Source organism: Lepisosteus oculatus, chromosome 14, assembly GCF_040954835.1.
Source record: "Lepisosteus oculatus isolate fLepOcu1 chromosome 14, fLepOcu1.hap2, whole genome shotgun sequence".
Classification (NCBI taxonomy): domain Eukaryota; kingdom Metazoa; phylum Chordata; class Actinopteri; order Semionotiformes; family Lepisosteidae; genus Lepisosteus; species Lepisosteus oculatus.
The window spans coordinates 57,888,069-57,906,645 of NC_090709.1; the positions used below are offsets into that span (position 1 = coordinate 57,888,069).

The 18,577-nt window shown below is 49.5% G+C and overlaps 4 non-coding genes across 4 annotated transcripts; 1 reads left to right on the top strand and 3 right to left on the bottom strand.

Annotated features, from left to right (window-relative positions):
- trnad-guc (transfer RNA aspartic acid (anticodon GUC)) lies at positions 1-72 on the bottom strand. Its single transcript has one exon. It is a non-coding gene; the product is annotated as a tRNA-Asp (tRNA).
- A 1,021-nt stretch (positions 73-1,093) lies between these two features.
- On the top strand, positions 1,094-1,166 carry trnag-gcc (transfer RNA glycine (anticodon GCC)). Its single transcript has one exon. It is a non-coding gene; the product is annotated as a tRNA-Gly (tRNA).
- Positions 1,167-7,733: 6,567 nt separating this feature from the next.
- Positions 7,734-7,806, bottom strand: trnaf-gaa (transfer RNA phenylalanine (anticodon GAA)). The gene has a single exon. It is a non-coding gene; the product is annotated as a tRNA-Phe (tRNA).
- A 7,529-nt stretch (positions 7,807-15,335) lies between these two features.
- trnaf-gaa (transfer RNA phenylalanine (anticodon GAA)) lies at positions 15,336-15,408 on the bottom strand. Its single transcript has one exon. It is a non-coding gene; the product is annotated as a tRNA-Phe (tRNA).
- Positions 15,409-18,577: the final 3,169 nt, after the last annotated feature.

Genomic DNA, 18,577 nt, shown 5'->3' on the forward strand with positions numbered 1-18,577 from the left:
CTCCCCGTCAGGGAATCGAACCCCGGTCTCCCGCGTGACAGGCGGGGATACTCACCACTATACTAACGAGGAAGACATCGCTCTTGTCGACACCCAGCATCGTGTCCCGACCCAGCATGCTGGAAGCCGACGCGTGCTGTGATTCCTTTACGGAGCAGAAATGACAACCAAGGAGCCGAGAGATCATTTCAGCATTTCGCGTCTGAACGGAAAACACAAACGACCAACTCGGAATGACTTGCCTTTGACGCTTTTCAAAGCGTTCTTTGTGCACGACGACTGCGCCGCCTAGCAGATACAAATGGGTTGTACAACTTTGAACTAGCAAATGGAAGAGGGCTGAGCCCCCTATCTTTTAGCCCAGGTTCGATCTGTCTCCCAGAATCACCAGGGCGCACGCACACACACACACCAGTAACGTCGAAGTGCTCTGCTTCATTTCTAAGGGCAACTCAACTTTCACTCCTACCCTGAGAAAAGAAAAGACAGCGTCTGCAGCAACAACAGCTCAAGTCTCTGCACAGGAGCTAAGCTGCCCCCATCTCCTCTGCGGCTCCTGCGGAGTGGAGTCCTGCCTGGAGCCGTGTTTGCAGGCGGCGGCTCCCCGCGCCCTGTCTGTGCATCGTGTCCAAGGGCTCCTGGGAGGAAGAGAGAGCCCTCCCACTCGGGGGCTTTTCCACGGTCTGTGTGAGGAGGGGCGGGTGTGTCCAGTAGCTTATCGAGCGGAAGCCTGGGGCGGCGGAGAGCTGTGATCGTGCAGACCTTGAGGTGTCACCTCTTTGTCTGCTTTCCCGCCCCCCCTCCGCCCAAGCTCTGCTCCAAAGTAGCCCAGCAACCCCTCACACCTGCACGTGTCACAACCTAAGGTGCGGTCATGAGACACCCATGGGGTGTCGTTCTGTTCTTGCTAATTGTTTCCTGCCCGTCGCAGGCAGGAGTCCATGCGAGGAAGATGCGCTGGACAGAGCTCAGAGGGCGCAGCTGGGTGGCTTTCCTTCTGCGTGACGTTCCTGCAACACTCTCCCGCTCCTCTTGGTGCGCTCATGCCGCAACACAGGTAGGCTGGAGCAGGTGGCTGTGCACTCTATGCAGCGCTGAAATAGCTCAGTTAGGAGAGCGTTAGACTGCCAATCTAAAGGTCCCTGGTTCGATCCCGGGTTTTGGCATTTTGTTTCATTGCGCCCTTTGTTCCTCTTTCCAGCGCCCCCTGCCTAAAGTGACGCTTCTCTTTCTCAGCCCGAAACGCAAGCGAGACACCAGCAGTGGTCCCTGCAGGTTTCAGTAGTGTAGTGTCTATCACGTTCGCCTAACACTCAAAAGGTTCCCGGTTCGAGACTGGGTGGAAACAGCCTCGTTTTGCACGCTCCTGTACTTCACAGAGGTATTGAGCGACCGGTCATTTGTTCCCAATGTATTTCCGGTGCCTTCATGCACTCTTGTACCAAACGCACGTTCCTTCTGTACGCGGAGCCGATCATTTGCAATTGGGCTGTGCTGACAGACCAGGACGAGCTCTGTCGGCTCAAAAGCAGCGCAGGACCTGCAAGAACAACAGAAAGATTAGCATCCAGCGGGTGCTTCTTAGTGAGCCCAAGATCTCATCAAGAATCGGCTCCAGCAACAGGGCTGGGCGCATTGTTCCATTCTCCGACCACTCTCGGTGTAAACAAGTCCCTCCTGGTCTCTGCTTGAAATGCACTTTCATGCGTTTGCTTTGGTGTAACTGGCTTCCCCCGCATGGGCGAATGTGAAGAAGATCCTTAGTAAGTCATTGATTCTGCCGTGGCCCTATTCTGCCGTGACCCAGATTCGAACCGGGGTTGTTGCGGCCACAATACAAAATACTGACCACTATACGATCACAACGAGTTACCGAGACAGACACAGGGGGGTTGGAAAGGAAGTACTCTCTTCGTGTGACACTAGTCGGAAAAGTCCTGACGTATTTCAACTGAGCCCTAGTATACATCGACCCTTCGACACTCTGAGTGCCAACTCTCTTGTGTGTTTTCTCCACCAAGCAGGTCATGAAGGCAGCAATTACAGTTTGCTTACATGACGCACGGCACAACATGGCTGTATGCTCCCATATGGTCTAGCGGTTACGATACCTGATCTTCACCCACATGGCCTGGGTTCAACTCCTGGTATGGGAAGGTTTCCATTCTGCCTCCTGCTTTCCAAAAGATCAGCACCATGTACAAAGGAGCCGCATTTAAACCACTCGATCATGTGTAAAACGTACGAGAAGAGGGGGCGCATGTTTTCAAGCGAGGACCTCTCGCGTGTGAGCCGAACTGATCATCTCTGCAGCCTGGAAACTTGCAGGAGGTGGGAGGGGTGACTCTGGTAGACAGTGTTGACCTTCGGCAATAGGATTCATACTCTCCAAGATGATATCTGCACTTTCTGGAGAGGAGATATTCTCCACTTCAGTAGCCCGATTTTGTCGATTGTGTGGAGAGGGCTGTAGAATGTGGGACCCTGGTGTGAGAGCATGGTCAATCAGCGCACTCCAACAAAGATACTGGAAGCAGCTGAATAGCATTGGTGAAGCTCAGCGCTGGGCCACTGGGCACAAGTTCCCATCGTTCCCTTTCTCAGCCCAAAATGCAAGCAAGACACCAGCAGCAGCCCCTGCATGTTTCCGTAGTGTAGCAGTTATCACGTTCGCTGTGTGACTCTGTTGGTGAAGCTCTTCTGTGCCTAGACCTGTAGGAGGAGCTTCTCCCACACAGCCCTGTCAGTTTCACAGTGCCCATCCTCTCCCTGAGACACTGACACAAGGAGGGTCGGGACCTCAGTTTTCCGCCTCCCCCGAAGGACAGCGCCTGTTTGCGCAGTAGAGTGTCGCCATCAGGATGCTGGGGCATGAGAAAGCCACATGGACCGCAGGGTGAGTGCTCCATACTGGTCCCAGTAACACCTCTTGCAGGAGCAGCAGCAACATGAGCTTTTCAGGGGGGAATCTCCCATCCTGATGCCGGCCAGTCTCACACCTGCTGGGCTGCTGTGGGTGAGCCCAGTCATGAGTCGCAGTTACCAGGGAGAAACGATACAAGCGAAGGATTACTCAGCTCTCAGCACTTGAAAAGACCAACAAATGACTCGTTCCCGCCGGAGCTGAATGTACCTGCATGTGTTGTGTCGTCTACTTCCTCCGCCCTGTTGTGTTTGCGGTTATTGTCTTTGAAGCCGGCCCCCGAGACGAGACGGGCTGTTCCTGTGCCCCAATTAACACTTTACAGGTGCATTGTGGCCATTGTCGGTGGTCACACGCGATAAGATAAGGTGGAGGAGAGCGGGGCATGCCCAGCGCCAGACATTCGAAGAGGGGGCTGTGCGAGGTGAGGTGAGGTGCAACATGCCGGAGCCCTGACGCTGCTAATGCGGAGCACTTGTTGAACTGGCATTGAAAGGACGTGTGCGCACGGAGCGAGCCTTCCCTGCGGCGGAGCGTGGAAACTTTCTCCCCGCGCTGCAGGAGTTGTGTGCGCTGCAGTGGTGCCGAGAGAACAGCACAGAAGGCAGCAAGCTCTGGAGAGCGGGTAAGAGATGGAGCCTTGTGGGCAGGCGAGCAGGCCCATTTTTTGGAAATTGCTGAAAAGGCTCCAGTGTTTGTTCGCTGCGTGGCAGGCGCACGACGCGAGCTTGCGTAGCGATTTGGTGTTATGCAAATGAGGCCGAATTGCATCCCGGGACATGCTGCGAATGCGCATTGGCGACTGCAGATGTGTAGGAAACGGCGCGCTCGTTTTCTCGTTTTGCCCACCCTTTTGAGTGTTAGTGTGGCGTGTGAGTGTGTGAAAGAGTGGGCCCAGCAGGAGGCGGTGGTGTGCGGTGCGAGGAGCTGGGCTAGGCTGCGCACTTTGTGCTGTGGGTGTGGGCCGCTTGCAGGGCCTTATACAACTTATACTTACCTGGCAGGGGTGATACCTTGATCATCCTGTAGGTGGAGTAGTTGGATTGTTTTCTTGTTTTGTGGAAGCAGTGTTTGTTTTGCAGTTTACAAAATGGCAACTTTTGGATCCCGCAAGAATTCTGTGCGTTTTGAGCTTTTGGATGACCTCTTCATGGATCGTATGCAGTTTAGCAGAAAGGTGTTGCAGAAGGAACTTGGCTTTTAACCTCAGCACTTTGATTTCATCTTCGCTCTCCCAGGTCAGAAAGCATTTGAGGTTGTATTTGCTACCTATCCTCTGTTTGAACAATGTGTGGATGTGTTTGAGGCAAGAAGAGGGAAAGTTCCTGCACTTGAGAAGATCAACTTGCAGCCTCTGACACAGAGAGAGAGAGGAAAATGGTGCATGTTGTTATGTTCTCGAATCTGGCAAAGACGGAGGACATTCAAACCTGGCTTAACCAGTACTGCACCGTCCACCATGGAACTGAGGTTAGAGATGTTGACAGTATAAAAACAGGAGGCAAGGAAATTCGAGGTTCGTTTGCTACCGGACAATGTAAATGGAGGCTTAAGGCACCTGCCCTCTACAATCCGGCTGGGCACCTGCAATGGCTATGTTTTTTATGTGGGACAACCAAAGGTGTGTCGGCGCTGTGGTGCTGCGGGACACCTGGCATTGTCCTGCACTGTGAAATGCTGCAAGACCTGTGGCAAACAGGGACATTTATCCTCTGACTGTTCAATGCTGCCAAATTGCAATTTATGTGGCTCGGAAGGACACGTTTTTAAGAACTGCCCTCACGCCTACGCCAATAAACTCAAAATGAGAAAGGATGAGGCAGTGCTTGTTTCAGCCAAACCGGCCCGAAAATCCAAAGCAAATAACAAGTCAAACAAAGAACCCTTGTTGGACAAAGACTCTCAGCCTCCAGCCAGGATCAGTCCTGCTGTGGCTCTGGGGCCGGTGGAAGAGAAATCCACTACGCCCCCACAACCGCAGACTGCACCAGACAAGCACGAGGGTTTGAAAACCCAGAGAATAGCGAGGACCCCTCCCCCACTCCTGCTCCTCAGAATGAGGGCCAGTGTGGGGCCCCCCGGTGGAGCGGGTCCAGCGAGGATACCCAGGATTCAGCGGAGCTGCTTTTCTCAGACTCTGCAAGTGCTAGAGATGTCCTCCTCTCCTCCATCCAGTCCATCACGGAGGATCTGTAGCAGCTGGTGGGTGAGGGGGAAGAGGAGACTGGTGCATCGGCTGCACCCCTTTCCCCTCAGTGCTCCCAGGAGCTGGACTTGAGGAAAAGGAAAAATGACTCTGTTTTCTCCCCGAGCGAGGAGGAAGGAGAGCATGGTGATGGGGACAGCTGGAACCCCTCCACCCCTCCTTCTACCCCCTTCCTTGAAATGGACTCCGTGAACGCTTTTACTGCTGCCACCCTGATGAAGGCTCATTCAGAGGATGGCTGGCAGGAAATTGGTAAGAAGAAAAAGAAAAAGAAGTAAATCAAGAGAGGTATAAAAGCTTTGAAGATAGGTGGGATAAAGAGCCTTCTGTTTGGTCAGGGGACAATAACAACAGAGCCTCTGGCGTGGCCATTCTTTTCAAAGGATGGGCATTCAAATTGAAAAGTATTCAGAGGGTCATAGATGGCAGGTTGTTGTGTGTGGATGTGGAATGGGGGACCATTAACCTGCGGCTAATCAATGTGTATTGCCCTACTAACGTGGGAGGAAGGGTGGAGCTACTCAAGGCACTCTCTCCCCTATTGTTATGTAGCACAGACGTGATAGTGGGAGGGGATTTTAATTGTATCTTAAAGCATACAGACAGGCAGTCTAGCTCTCCGATAAAATTGGATTCCAGCTCACTGGCCCTGCAAAACTTAGTTCAAGACTTTAAACTCTCAGACACATATAGATGTATATCTCCCACAACAGCAGGATATACATGGTCAGGGAGGAATAGCAGCTCCAGAATTGACTATTGCTTTGTCTCAGAGAGAGTGAAAGTTTTTGGGGTCGCTCTTCAGCCTGTCTTCTTCTCAGATCATCAGGCTTTAGGGTGTAGAGTGGAACTCCAGGGCGGGACTGTCTTTGGCCCAGGCCTCTGGAAACTCAACACAAAGCTGCTAGAGAACGAGGGGGTAGTATCCCGCTACAAGGAGAAACTATCACAGTGGCTGTCCTTGCAGTGTCTGTACGAGTCAGTAGGAGAGTGGTGGGAGGAGGTGAAGGTGAGGACAAGGGCCTTTTTCATGGCTGAGGGAAGGAAGGCTGCTGCCAGACGGAGAGGAGTGCTAGCCAGGAAACAGAGGCAGCTGCAGCGTCTCTACACGAGACAGTGGCTTGGATGTGCTCGAGGATATCACCCTTTTAAAAAAGGATGTCCGGAGCATAGCGGAAGAAAGTAGTCGAGGAGTGCTGTTAAGAAGCTGAGTGCAGTTCTTGGAAGAAAATGAGAAGTGTACTTGCTTCTTTTTCAGGAAAGTGGTAGGCTCCAAGTCTGTCATGGAAAGTGTAGTTGATGAGGAGGGAAGAGAGAGTACAGAGCTGAGTGCTATCCTCTCCTGCATCGAGGCCTTCTTGTCACGGACGTCCAAGGGGACTAACCGTGGGGAGCAGGAGGGCGGAAAAAGACCCATATGCGTAGCGGCGAGACGTGAAAAAGGCCCAGGCTCATTAGTGCAAAGAGTTCAGGAATGCCGTATAGAAACCTGTGCGCCCTGGTGCTAGGCGGGTCTCAGGACATCCGAACGTCAGTGCTGAGCGAGGACAGAGTGCAAGACCCGGAAATATATAGCCCAAGGGAAAGAGAGGGACAGGAAGGACAGCAGACCAGAAACTAGGGACAGGACAGAGAATACCGCCCTCTGGCTGCAGAGGGCGTGACACTTCTACTCAAGACTGTACAACTCTACAGAGGTAAAGGATGAAGAAATTCATTTTTTTACCTCAAAGCTAGAAAATGTTTTGAGTGAAGAAGATAGGGAAGTACTTGAGGGGGATTTGACAGTAGAAGAGCTGAGAGGCTATGGAGAGCTTCAGAAGGGGAAAACTCCGGGTGCTGACAGGCTAAAGGGGTTTCTGCTTTTACTACTTGCACGAATGAAGGCAAAAAAAAAGCCAATCGATGTGAACGAACGGCACTTTACAGAGGAGTACTGCCTGACTGGATCGTTGATGAACAACAGAGGCCACTCCGACCTCTTCTCGGTTTTCTTCAATGACTTACTAAGGATCTTCTTCACATTCGCCCATGCAGGGGAAGCCAGTTACACCAAAGCAAACGCATGAAAGTGCATTTCAAGCAGAGACCAGGAGGGACTTGTTTACACCGAGAGTGGGCGGAGAATGGAACAATGCGCCCAGCCCTGTTGCTGGAGCCGATTCTTGATGAGCTCTTGGGCTCACTAAGAGGCCCCCACTGGATGCTAATCTTTCTGTCGTTCTTGCAGGTCCTGCGCTGCTTTTGAGCCGACAGAGCTCGTCCTGGTCTGTCGGCACAGCCCAATTGCAAATGATCAGCTCCGCTTACAGAAGGAACGTGCGTTTGGTACAAGAGTGCACGAAGGCACCGGAAATACATTGGGAACAAATGACCGGTCGCTCAAGACCTCTGTGAAGTACAGGAGCGTGCAAAACGAGGCTGTTTCCGCCCGGTCTCGAACCGGGGACCTTTCGCGGGTTAGGCGGACGTGATAGCCGCTACACTACGGAAACCCGCAGGGACCGCTGCTGGTGTCTCGCTTGCGTTTCGGGCTTAGAAAGGGACGCGTCACTTTAGGCAGGTGGCGCTGGAGAGAGGAACAAAGGGCGCGATGAAACAAAATGCCGAAACCCGGGATCGAACCAGGGACCTTCAGAACTTCCGTCTAACACTCTCCCAGCTGAGCTATTTCGGCGGTGCAGAGAGCACACAGCCACCTGCTCCAGCCTTCCTGTCTTGCGGCATGAGCGCACCAAGAGGAGCGGGAGAGTGTTGCAGGAACGTCACTGAGAAGGAAAGGAACAAATGACCGGTCGCTCAAGACCTCTGTGAAGTACAGGAGCGTACAAAAAGAGGCTGTTCCCGTCCGGTTTCGAACCGGGGATTTTTCGCGTGTGAGGCGAACGTGATAACCGCTGCACTACGGAAACGGTGAGAAAAGGGACCCACCGGCAGTGAGTATTCAACCTTATTGCATTACTGCTCCCAACCAGTTGATATCAATTTAATTCCTAAGGGTTATGTTCTTGTTTTGAGTATCCCATGTAGAAGTTGTAAACAAGTTCAATTACGAAACGGTCTAAATGAATGATATACTTATGTCCTCTTGATATGTGTAACTCTTTGTAACTGAATGAATGTATATCTTTTGTATTCTGATAACCCTTACGATAAGATCTGTTAGGTTTGCATGCATATTCTATATATTAACAAATGTATCCTCGTGTATTAGTACCTGTGTGTGCGTTGTTTGAGTTATGTCGCATGGTTGGATTCTAAGACCATTAAAATAATCAATTTTGTGATTTACTGCCACAAAAATAATTGTCCCAGTAAATGCCCAAACCCCTACAGAACTGGTGCCTCGTGAGAGAACACTACAACAGTGTGTGATATCCTGTCCCAGCCTGAGGAGCAGACAGCGAGCCTGTCTCTCAATAATCATACAGTGTATGATCTCCTGTCCCAGCCTGGGAAACAGTGAGTCAGCCTCTCAATAATTATAATACAGTGTGATCTACTGTCCCAGCCAGAGGAACACACAGTGAGCCTGTATCTAAATAATAATAATACAGTGCATGATCTCCTGTACTAGCCTGAGGAACAGACAGCGAGCCTGTCTCTCAATAATGATAACCTAGTGTGGAATGTCCTGTCCCAGTCTGAAGGACAAACAGTGAGCATGTCCCTCAGTAATAATAGAACAGTGTGTGATCTCCAGTCCCAGCAGGAGGAACAGACAGTGAGTCTGTATCTCAATACTAATAATACAGTGTGTGATCTCCTGTCCAAGCCTGGGGAACACTGAGGCTGTCTCTCAATACTAATAATACAGTGTGTGATACCCTGCCCCAGCCTGAGGAACAGACAGTGAGCCTGTCTCTCAATAATAATAATACAGTGTGTGATTTCCTGTCCCAGCCTGGGGAACAGTGAACCAGATACTCAATAATAATAATACAGTGTGTGATCTCCTGTCTCAGCCTGGGGAACACTGAGCCTGTCTCTCAATACTAATTATACAGTGTGTCATTTCCTGCCCCAGTCAGAGGAACAGACAGTGAGCCCGTCTCTCAATAATAATAATACAGTGTGTGATCTCCTTTCCCAACCTGAGGAACAGACAGGAGTGAGCCAGTCTCTCAATAATAATAATAGAGTGTGTGATTTCCTGTCCCAGCCTGAGGAACAGACTGTGAGCCTGTCTCTCAATAATAATAGTGTGTGATTTCCTGTCTCAGCCTGAGGAACAGACTGTGAGCCTCTCTCAATAATAATAATCCAGTGTGTGATCTCCTGTTCAAGCCCAAGCGAAGACACAGTGAGCCTATCTGTCAATAATAGTAATACAGTGTGTGATCTCCTGTCCCATTCTGAGGAACAGACAGTCAGCCTATCTGTCAATAATAATAATACAGTGTGTGATCTCCTGTCCCAGCCTGAGAAACAGACAGTGAGCCTGCCTCTCAATAACAAGCCAATGTGTGATCTCGTTAGTGTCCCAGCCTGAGGAACAGAGAGTGAGCCTGTCTCTCAATAATAATACAGTGTGTGATCCTCTGTCCCAGCCTGAGGAACAGACAGTGAGCCTGTCTCTCAATAATAATAATACAGTGTGTGATCTCCTGTCCCAGACTGAGGAACAGACAGTGAGACTGTCTCTCAATAATTATAATAATACTGTGTGAGCTCCTGACCCAGCCTGGAGAACATACAGTGAGCCAGTCTCTCTATAATAATAATTCAGTGTGGGATCTCCTGTCCAACTCTGAGGAACAGACTGTGAGCCTGTCTCTCAATAATAATAGTGTGTGATTTCCTGTCTCAGCCTGAGGAACAGACTGTGAGCCTCTCTCAATAATAATAATCCAGTGTGTGATCTCCTGTTCAAGCCCAAGCGAAGACACAGTGAGCCTATCTGTCAATAATAGTAATACAGTGTGTGATCTCCTGTCCCATTCTGAGGAACAGACAGTCAGCCTATCTGTCAATAATAATAATACAGTGTGTGATCTCCTGTCCCAGCCTGAGAAACAGACAGTGAGCCTGTCTCTCAATAATAATAATACAGTGTGTGATCTCCTGTCCCAGCCTGAGGAACAGACAGTGAGCCTGCCTCTCAATAACAAGCCAATGTGTGATCTCCTGTCCCAGCCTGAGGAACAGAGAGTGAGCCTGTCTCTCAATAATAATACAGTGTGTGATCCTCTGTCCCAGCCTGAGGAACAGACAGTGAGCCTGTCTCTCAATAATAATAATACAGTGTGTGATCTCCTGTCCCAGACTGAGGAACAGACAGTGAGACTGTCTCTCAATAATTATAATAATACTGTGTGAGCTCCTGACCCAGCCTGGAGAACATACAGTGAGCCAGTCTCTCTATAATAATAATTCAGTGTGGGATCTCCTGTCCAACTCTGAGGAACAGACAGTGAGCCTGTCTCTAAATAATAATAATACAGTGTGTGATCCTCTGTCCCAGCCTGAGGAACAGACAGTGAGCTTGTCTCTCAATAATAATAATACAGTGTGTGATCTCCTGTCCCAGCCTGAGGAACAGTGAGCCTGTCAATCAATAATAATACAGTATGTGATGTCCTGTCTCAGCTTGAGGAACAGAGAGTAAGCCTGTCTCTCAATAATAATAATACAGTGTGGGATCTCCTGTCCCAGCCTGGGGAACAGTGAGCCAGACTCTCAATAATCTTAATAATAATAATACAGTGTGATCTACTGTCCCAGTCTGAGGTACAGTGAGCCTGTCTCTCAATAATAATATAGTGTGTGACCACCTTCTGTGGTCTGTTTCAAATCCGCCCGCGATGAGACACCGAGGAGAAATGAAGAGCCCCAGTCGCGCTAGAAAATCACCCGGGAAAGAGACTTTCAATGTAGGAAAAAAAAGTCGTTAGTAACAGACATAATGTTTGTTTTGTTTTTTTAATCGCTGCAATGTGTGACTAAGCTCATACGACTAAGAGTTGCCCCCTTTGTCTAGATCTGGTAACCTGCTTGTCGCTGGTGGGCCAGATCGTGTCGCCCGTCACTACACTGGGGCATTAAGACCCACACAGACCGCAGGGTGAGTGCCCCCTGCTGGCCCCACTGAGAGGTCGTATCCCACCTCCTCCTCTCTCTGCGAAAAGCAGTATCTTCAGGCCCTGACATCCCACCCCTGCCACTCTCTGCGTAAATAAGTATCGTCAGGCCCTGACATCCCACCCCTGCCACTCCCTGCGTAAAGAAGTGTCGTATGGCCCTGACATCACACCCCCACCACTCTCTGCGGAAAGCACTGTCGTATAGCCCTGACACCCAACCCTCCACTCTCTGCATTAAGCACTGTCATATAGCCCTGACACCCACCCCTCCACTCTTTGAATAAAGCAGTGTTGTCAGGCCCTGACATCCCACCCCCGCCACTGTCTACGTAAAGTAGTATCGTCAGGGCCTGACATCCCACTCCCGCCACTCTCTGCATAAAGCAGTGTCTTATGGCCCTAAAACCCTCCCCTCCACTCTCTACATAAAGCTGTGCGTTTTGAGCTTTTGGATGACCTCTTCATGGATCGTATGCAGTTTAGCAGAAAAGTGTTGCAGAAGGAACTTGGCTTTTAACCTCAGCACTTTGATTTCATCTTCGCTCTCCCAGGTCAGAAAGCATTTGAGGTTGTATTTGCTACCTATCCTCTGTTTGAACAATGTGTGGATGTGTTTGAGGCAAGAAGAGGGAAAGTTCCTGCACTTGAGAAGATCAACTTGCAGCCTCTGACACAGAGAGAGAGAGGAAAATGGTGCATGTTGTTATGTTCTCGAATCTGGCAAAGACGGAGGACATTCAAACCTGGCTTAACCAGTACTGCACCGTCCACCATGGAACTGAGGTTAGAGATGTTGACAGTATAAAAACAGGAGGCAAGGAAATTCGAGGTTCGTTTGCTACCGGACAATGTAAATGGAGGCTTAAGGCACCTGCCCTCTACAATCCGGCTGGGCACCTGCAATGGCTATGTTTTTTATGTGGGACAACCAAAGGTGTGTCGGCGCTGTGGTGCTGCGGGACACCTGGCATTGTCCTGCACTGTGAAATGCTGCAAGACCTGTGGCAAACAGGGACATTTATCCTCTGACTGTTCAATGCTGCCAAATTGCAATTTATGTGGCTCGGAAGGACACGTTTTTAAGAACTGCCCTCACGCCTACGCCAATAAACTCAAAATGAGAAAGGATGAGGCAGTGCTTGTTTCAGCCAAACCGGCCCGAAAATCCAAAGCAAATAACAAGTCAAACAAAGAACCCTTGTTGGACAAAGACTCTCAGCCTCCAGCCAGGATCAGTCCTGCTGTGGCTCTGGGGCCGGTGGAAGAGAAATCCACTACGCCCCCACAACCGCAGACTGCACCAGACAAGCACGAGGGTTTGAAAACCCAGAGAATAGCGAGGACCCCTCCCCCACTCCTGCTCCTCAGAATGAGGGCCAGTGTGGGGCCCCCCGGTGGAGCGGGTCCAGCGAGGATACCCAGGATTCAGCGGAGCTGCTTTTCTCAGACTCTGCAAGTGCTAGAGATGTCCTCCTCTCCTCCATCCAGTCCATCACGGAGGATCTGTAGCAGCTGGTGGGTGAGGGGGAAGAGGAGACTGGTGCATCGGCTGCACCCCTTTCCCCTCAGTGCTCCCAGGAGCTGGACTTGAGGAAAAGGAAAAATGACTCTGTTTTCTCCCCGAGCGAGGAGGAAGGAGAGCATGGTGATGGGGACAGCTGGAACCCCTCCACCCCTCCTTCTACCCCCTTCCTTGAAATGGACTCCGTGAACGCTTTTACTGCTGCCACCCTGATGAAGGCTCATTCAGAGGATGGCTGGCAGGAAATTGGTAAGAAGAAAAAGAAAAAGAAGTAAATCAAGAGAGGTATAAAAGCTTTGAAGATAGGTGGGATAAAGAGCCTTCTGTTTGGTCAGGGGACAATAACAACAGAGCCTCTGGCGTGGCCATTCTTTTCAAAGGATGGGCATTCAAATTGAAAAGTATTCAGAGGGTCATAGATGGCAGGTTGCTGTGTGTGGATGTGGAATGGGGGACCATTAACCTGCGGCTAATCAATGTGTATTGCCCTACTAACGTGGGAGGAAGGGTGGAGCTACTCAAGGCACTCTCTCCCCTATTGTTATGTAGCACAGACGTGATAGTGGGAGGGGATTTTAATTGTATCTTAAAGCATACAGACAGGCAGTCTAGCTCTCCGATAAAATTGGATTCCAGCTCACTGGCCCTGCAAAACTTAGTTCAAGACTTTAAACTCTCAGACACATATAGATGTATATCTCCCACAACAGCAGGATATACATGGTCAGGGAGGAATAGCAGCTCCAGAATTGACTATTGCTTTGTCTCAGAGAGAGTGAAAGTTTTTGGGGTCGCTCTTCAGCCTGTCTTCTTCTCAGATCATCAGGCTTTAGGGTGTAGAGTGGAACTCCAGGGCGGGACTGTCTTTGGCCCAGGCCTCTGGAAACTCAACACAAAGCTGCTAGAGAACGAGGGGGTAGTATCCCGCTACAAGGAGAAACTATCACAGTGGCTGTCCTTGCAGTGTCTGTACGAGTCAGTAGGAGAGTGGTGGGAGGAGGTGAAGGTGAGGACAAGGGCCTTTTTCATGGCTGAGGGAAGGAAGGCTGCTGCCAGACGGAGAGGAGTGCTAGCCAGGAAACAGAGGCAGCTGCAGCGTCTCTACACGAGACAGTGGCTTGGATGTGCTCGAGGATATCACCCTTTTAAAAAAGGATGTCCGGAGCATAGCGGAAGAAAGTAGTCGAGGAGTGCTGTTAAGAAGCTGAGTGCAGTTCTTGGAAGAAAATGAGAAGTGTACTTGCTTCTTTTTCAGGAAAGTGGTAGGCTCCAAGTCTGTCATGGAAAGTGTAGTTGATGAGGAGGGAAGAGAGAGTACAGAGCTGAGTGCTATCCTCTCCTGCATCGAGGCCTTCTTGTCACGGACGTCCAAGGGGACTAACCGTGGGGAGCAGGAGGGCGGAAAAAGACCCATATGCGTAGCGGCGAGACGTGAAAAAGGCCCAGGCTCATTAGTGCAAAGAGTTCAGGAATGCCGTATAGAAACCTGTGCGCCCTGGTGCTAGGCGGGTCTCAGGACATCCGAACGTCAGTGCTGAGCGAGGACAGAGTGCAAGACCCGGAAATATATAGCCCAAGGGAAAGAGAGGGACAGGAAGGACAGCAGACCAGAAACTAGGGACAGGACAGAGAATACCGCCCTCTGGCTGCAGAGGGCGTGACACTTCTACTCAAGACTGTACAACTCTACAGAGGTAAAGGATGAAGAAATTCATTTTTTTACCTCAAAGCTAGAAAATGTTTTGAGTGAAGAAGATAGGGAAGTACTTGAGGGGGATTTGACAGTAGAAGAGCTGAGAGGCTATGGAGAGCTTCAGAAGGGGAAAACTCCGGGTGCTGACAGGCTAAAGGGGTTTCTGCTTTTACTACTTGCACGAATGAAGGCAAAAAAAAAGCCAATCGATGTGAACGAACGGCACTTTACAGAGGAGTACTGCCTGACTGGATCGTTGATGAACAACAGAGGCCACTCCGACCTCTTCTCGGTTTTCTTCAATGACTTACTAAGGATCTTCTTCACATTCGCCCATGCAGGGGAAGCCAGTTACACCAAAGCAAACGCATGAAAGTGCATTTCAAGCAGAGACCAGGAGGGACTTGTTTACACCGAGAGTGGGTGGAGAATGGAACAATGCGCCCAGCCCTGTTGCTGGAGCCGATTCTTGATGAGCTCTTGGGCTCACTAAGAGGCCCCCACTGGATGCTAATCTTTCTGTCGTTCTTGCAGGTCCTGCGCTGCTTTTGAGCCGACAGAGCTCGTCCTGGTCTGTCGGCACAGCCCAATTGCAAATGATCAGCTCCGCTTACAGAAGGAACGTGCGTTTGGTACAAGAGTGCACGAAGGCACCGGAAATACATTGGGAACAAATGACCGGTCGCTCAAGACCTCTGTGAAGTACAGGAGCGTGCAAAACGAGGCTGTTTCCGCCCGGTCTCGAACCGGGGACCTTTCGCGGGTTAGGCGGACGTGATAGCCGCTACACTACGGAAACCCGCAGGGACCGCTGCTGGTGTCTCGCTTGCGTTTCGGGCTTAGAAAGGGACGCGTCACTTTAGGCAGGTGGCGCTGGAGAGAGGAACAAAGGGCGCGATGAAACAAAATGCCGAAACCCGGGATCGAACCAGGGACCTTCAGAACTTCCGTCTAACACTCTCCCAGCTGAGCTATTTCGGCGGTGCAGAGAGCACACAGCCACCTGCTCCAGCCTTCCTGTCTTGCGGCATGAGCGCACCAAGAGGAGCGGGAGAGTGTTGCAGGAACGTCACTGAGAAGGAAAGGAACAAATGACCGGTCGCTCAAGACCTCTGTGAAGTACAGGAGCGTACAAAAAGAGGCTGTTCCCGTCCGGTTTCGAACCGGGGATTTTTCGCGTGTGAGGCGAACGTGATAACCGCTGCACTACGGAAACGGTGAGAAAAGGGACCCACCGGCAGTGAGTATTCAACCTTATTGCATTACTGCTCCCAACCAGTTGATATCAATTTAATTCCTAAGGGTTATGTTCTTGTTTTGAGTATCTCATGTAGAAGTTGTAAACAAGTTCAATTACGAAACGGTCTAAATGAATGATATACTTATGTCCTCTTGATATGTGTAACTCTTTGTAACTGAATGAATGTATATCTTTTGTATTCTGATAACCCTTACGATAAGATCTGTTAGGTTTGCATGCATATTCTATATATTAACAAATGTATCCTCGTGTATTAGTACCTGTGTGTGCGTTGTTTGAGTTATGTCGCATGGTTGGATTCTAAGACCATTAAAATAATCAATTTTGTGATTTACTGCCACAAAAATAATTGTCCCAGTAAATGCCCAAACCCCTACAGAACTGGTGCCTCGTGAGAGAACACTACAACAGTGTGTGATATCCTGTCCCACCCTGAGGAGCAGACAGCGAGCCTGTCTCTCAATAATCATACAGTGTATGATCTCCTGTCCCAGCCTGGGAAACAGTGAGTCAGCCTCTCAATAATTATAATACAGTGTGATCTACTGTCCCAGCCAGAGGAACACACAGTGAGCCTGTATCTAAATAATAATAATACAGTGCATGATCTCCTGTACTAGCCTGAGGAACAGACAGCGAGCCTGTCTCTCAATAATGATAACCTAGTGTGGAATGTCCTGTCCCAGTCTGAAGGACAAACAGTGAGCATGTCCCTCAGTAATAATAGAACAGTGTGTGATCTCCAGTCCCAGCAGGAGGAACAGACAGTGAGTCTGTATCTCAATACTAATAATACAGTGTGTGATCTCCTGTCCAAGCCTGGGGAACACTGAGGCTGTCTCTCAATACTAATAATACAGTGTGTGATACCCTGCCCCAGCCTGAGGAACAGACAGTGAGCCTGTCTCTCAATAATAATAATACAGTGTGTGATTTCCTGTCCCAGCCTGGGGAACAGTGAACCAGATACTCAATAATAATAATACAGTGTGTGATCTCCTGTCTCAGCCTGGGGAACACTGAGCCTGTCTCTCAATACTAATTATACAGTGTGTCATTTCCTGCCCCAGTCAGAGGAACAGACAGTGAGCCCGTCTCTCAATAATAATAATACAGTGTGTGATCTCCTTTCCCAACCTGAGGAACAAACAGGAGTGAGCCAGTCTCTCAATAATAATAATAGAGTGTGTGATTTCCTGTCCCAGCCTGAGGAACAGACTGTGAGCCTGTCTCTCAATAATAATAGTGTGTGATTTCCTGTCTCAGCCTGAGGAACAGACTGTGAGCCTCTCTCAATAATAATAATCCAGTGTGTGATCTCCTGTTCAAGCCCAAGCGAAGACACAGTGAGCCTATCTGTCAATAATAGTAATACAGTGTGTGATCTCCTGTCCCATTCTGAGGAACAGACAGTCAGCCTATCTGTCAATAATAATAATACAGTGTGTGATCTCCTGTCCCAGCCTGAGAAACAGACAGTGAGCCTGCCTCTCAATAACAAGCCAATGTGTGATCTCGTTAGTGTCCCAGCCTGAGGAACAGAGAGTGAGCCTGTCTCTCAATAATAATACAGTGTGTGATCCTCTGTCCCAGCCTGAGGAACAGACAGTGAGCCTGTCTCTCAATAATAATAATACAGTGTGTGATCTCCTGTCCCAGACTGAGGAACAGACAGTGAGACTGTCTCTCAATAATTATAATAATACTGTGTGAGCTCCTGACCCAGCCTGGAGAACATACAGTGAGCCAGTCTCTCTATAATAATAATTCAGTGTGGGATCTCCTGTCCAACTCTGAGGAACAGACTGTGAGCCTGTCTCTCAATAATAATAGTGTGTGATTTCCTGTCTCAGCCTGAGGAACAGACTGTGAGCCTCTCTCAATAATAATAATCCAGTGTGTGATCTCCTGTTCAAGCCCAAGCGAAGACACAGTGAGCCTATCTGTCAATAATAGTAATACAGTGTGTGATCTCCTGTCCCATTCTGAGGAACAGACAGTCAGCCTATCTGTCAATAATAATAATACAGTGTGTGATCTCCTGTCCCAGCCTGAGAAACAGACAGTGAGCCTGTCTCTCAATAATAATAATACAGTGTGTGATCTCCTGTCCCAGCCTGAGGAACAGACAGTGAGCCTGCCTCTCAATAACAAGCCAATGTGTGATCTCCTGTCCCAGCCTGAGGAACAGAGAGTGAGCCTGTCTCTCAATAATAATACAGTGTGTGATCCTCTGTCCCAGCCTGAGGAACAGACAGTGAGCCTGTCTCTCAATAATAATAATACAGTGTGTGATCTCCTGTCCCAGACTGAGGAACAGACAGTGAGACTGTCTCTCAATAATTATAATAATACTGTGTGAGCTCCTGACCCAGCCTGGAGAACATACAGTGAGCCAGTCTCTCTATAATAATAATTCAGTGTGGGATCTCCTGTCCAACTCTGAGGAACAGACAGTGAGCCTGTCTCTAAATAATAATAATACAGTGTGTGATCCTCTGTCCCAGCCTGAGGAACAGACAGTGAGCTTGTCTCTCAATAATAATAATACAGTGTGTGATCTCCTGTCCCAGCCTGAGGAACAGTGAGCCTGTCAATCAATAATAATACAGTATGTGATGTCCTGTCTCAGCTTGAGGAACAGAGAGTAAGCCTGTCTCTCAATAATAATAATACAGTGTGGGATCTCCTGTCCCAGCCTGGGGAACAGTGAGCCAGACTCTCAATAATCTTAATAATAATAATACAGTGTGATCTACTGTCCCAGTCTGAGGTACAGTGAGCCTGTCTCTCAATAATAATATAGTGTGTGACCACCTTCTGTGGTCTGTTTCAAATCCGCCCGCGATGAGACACCGAGGAGAAATGAAGAGCCCCAGTCGCGCTAGA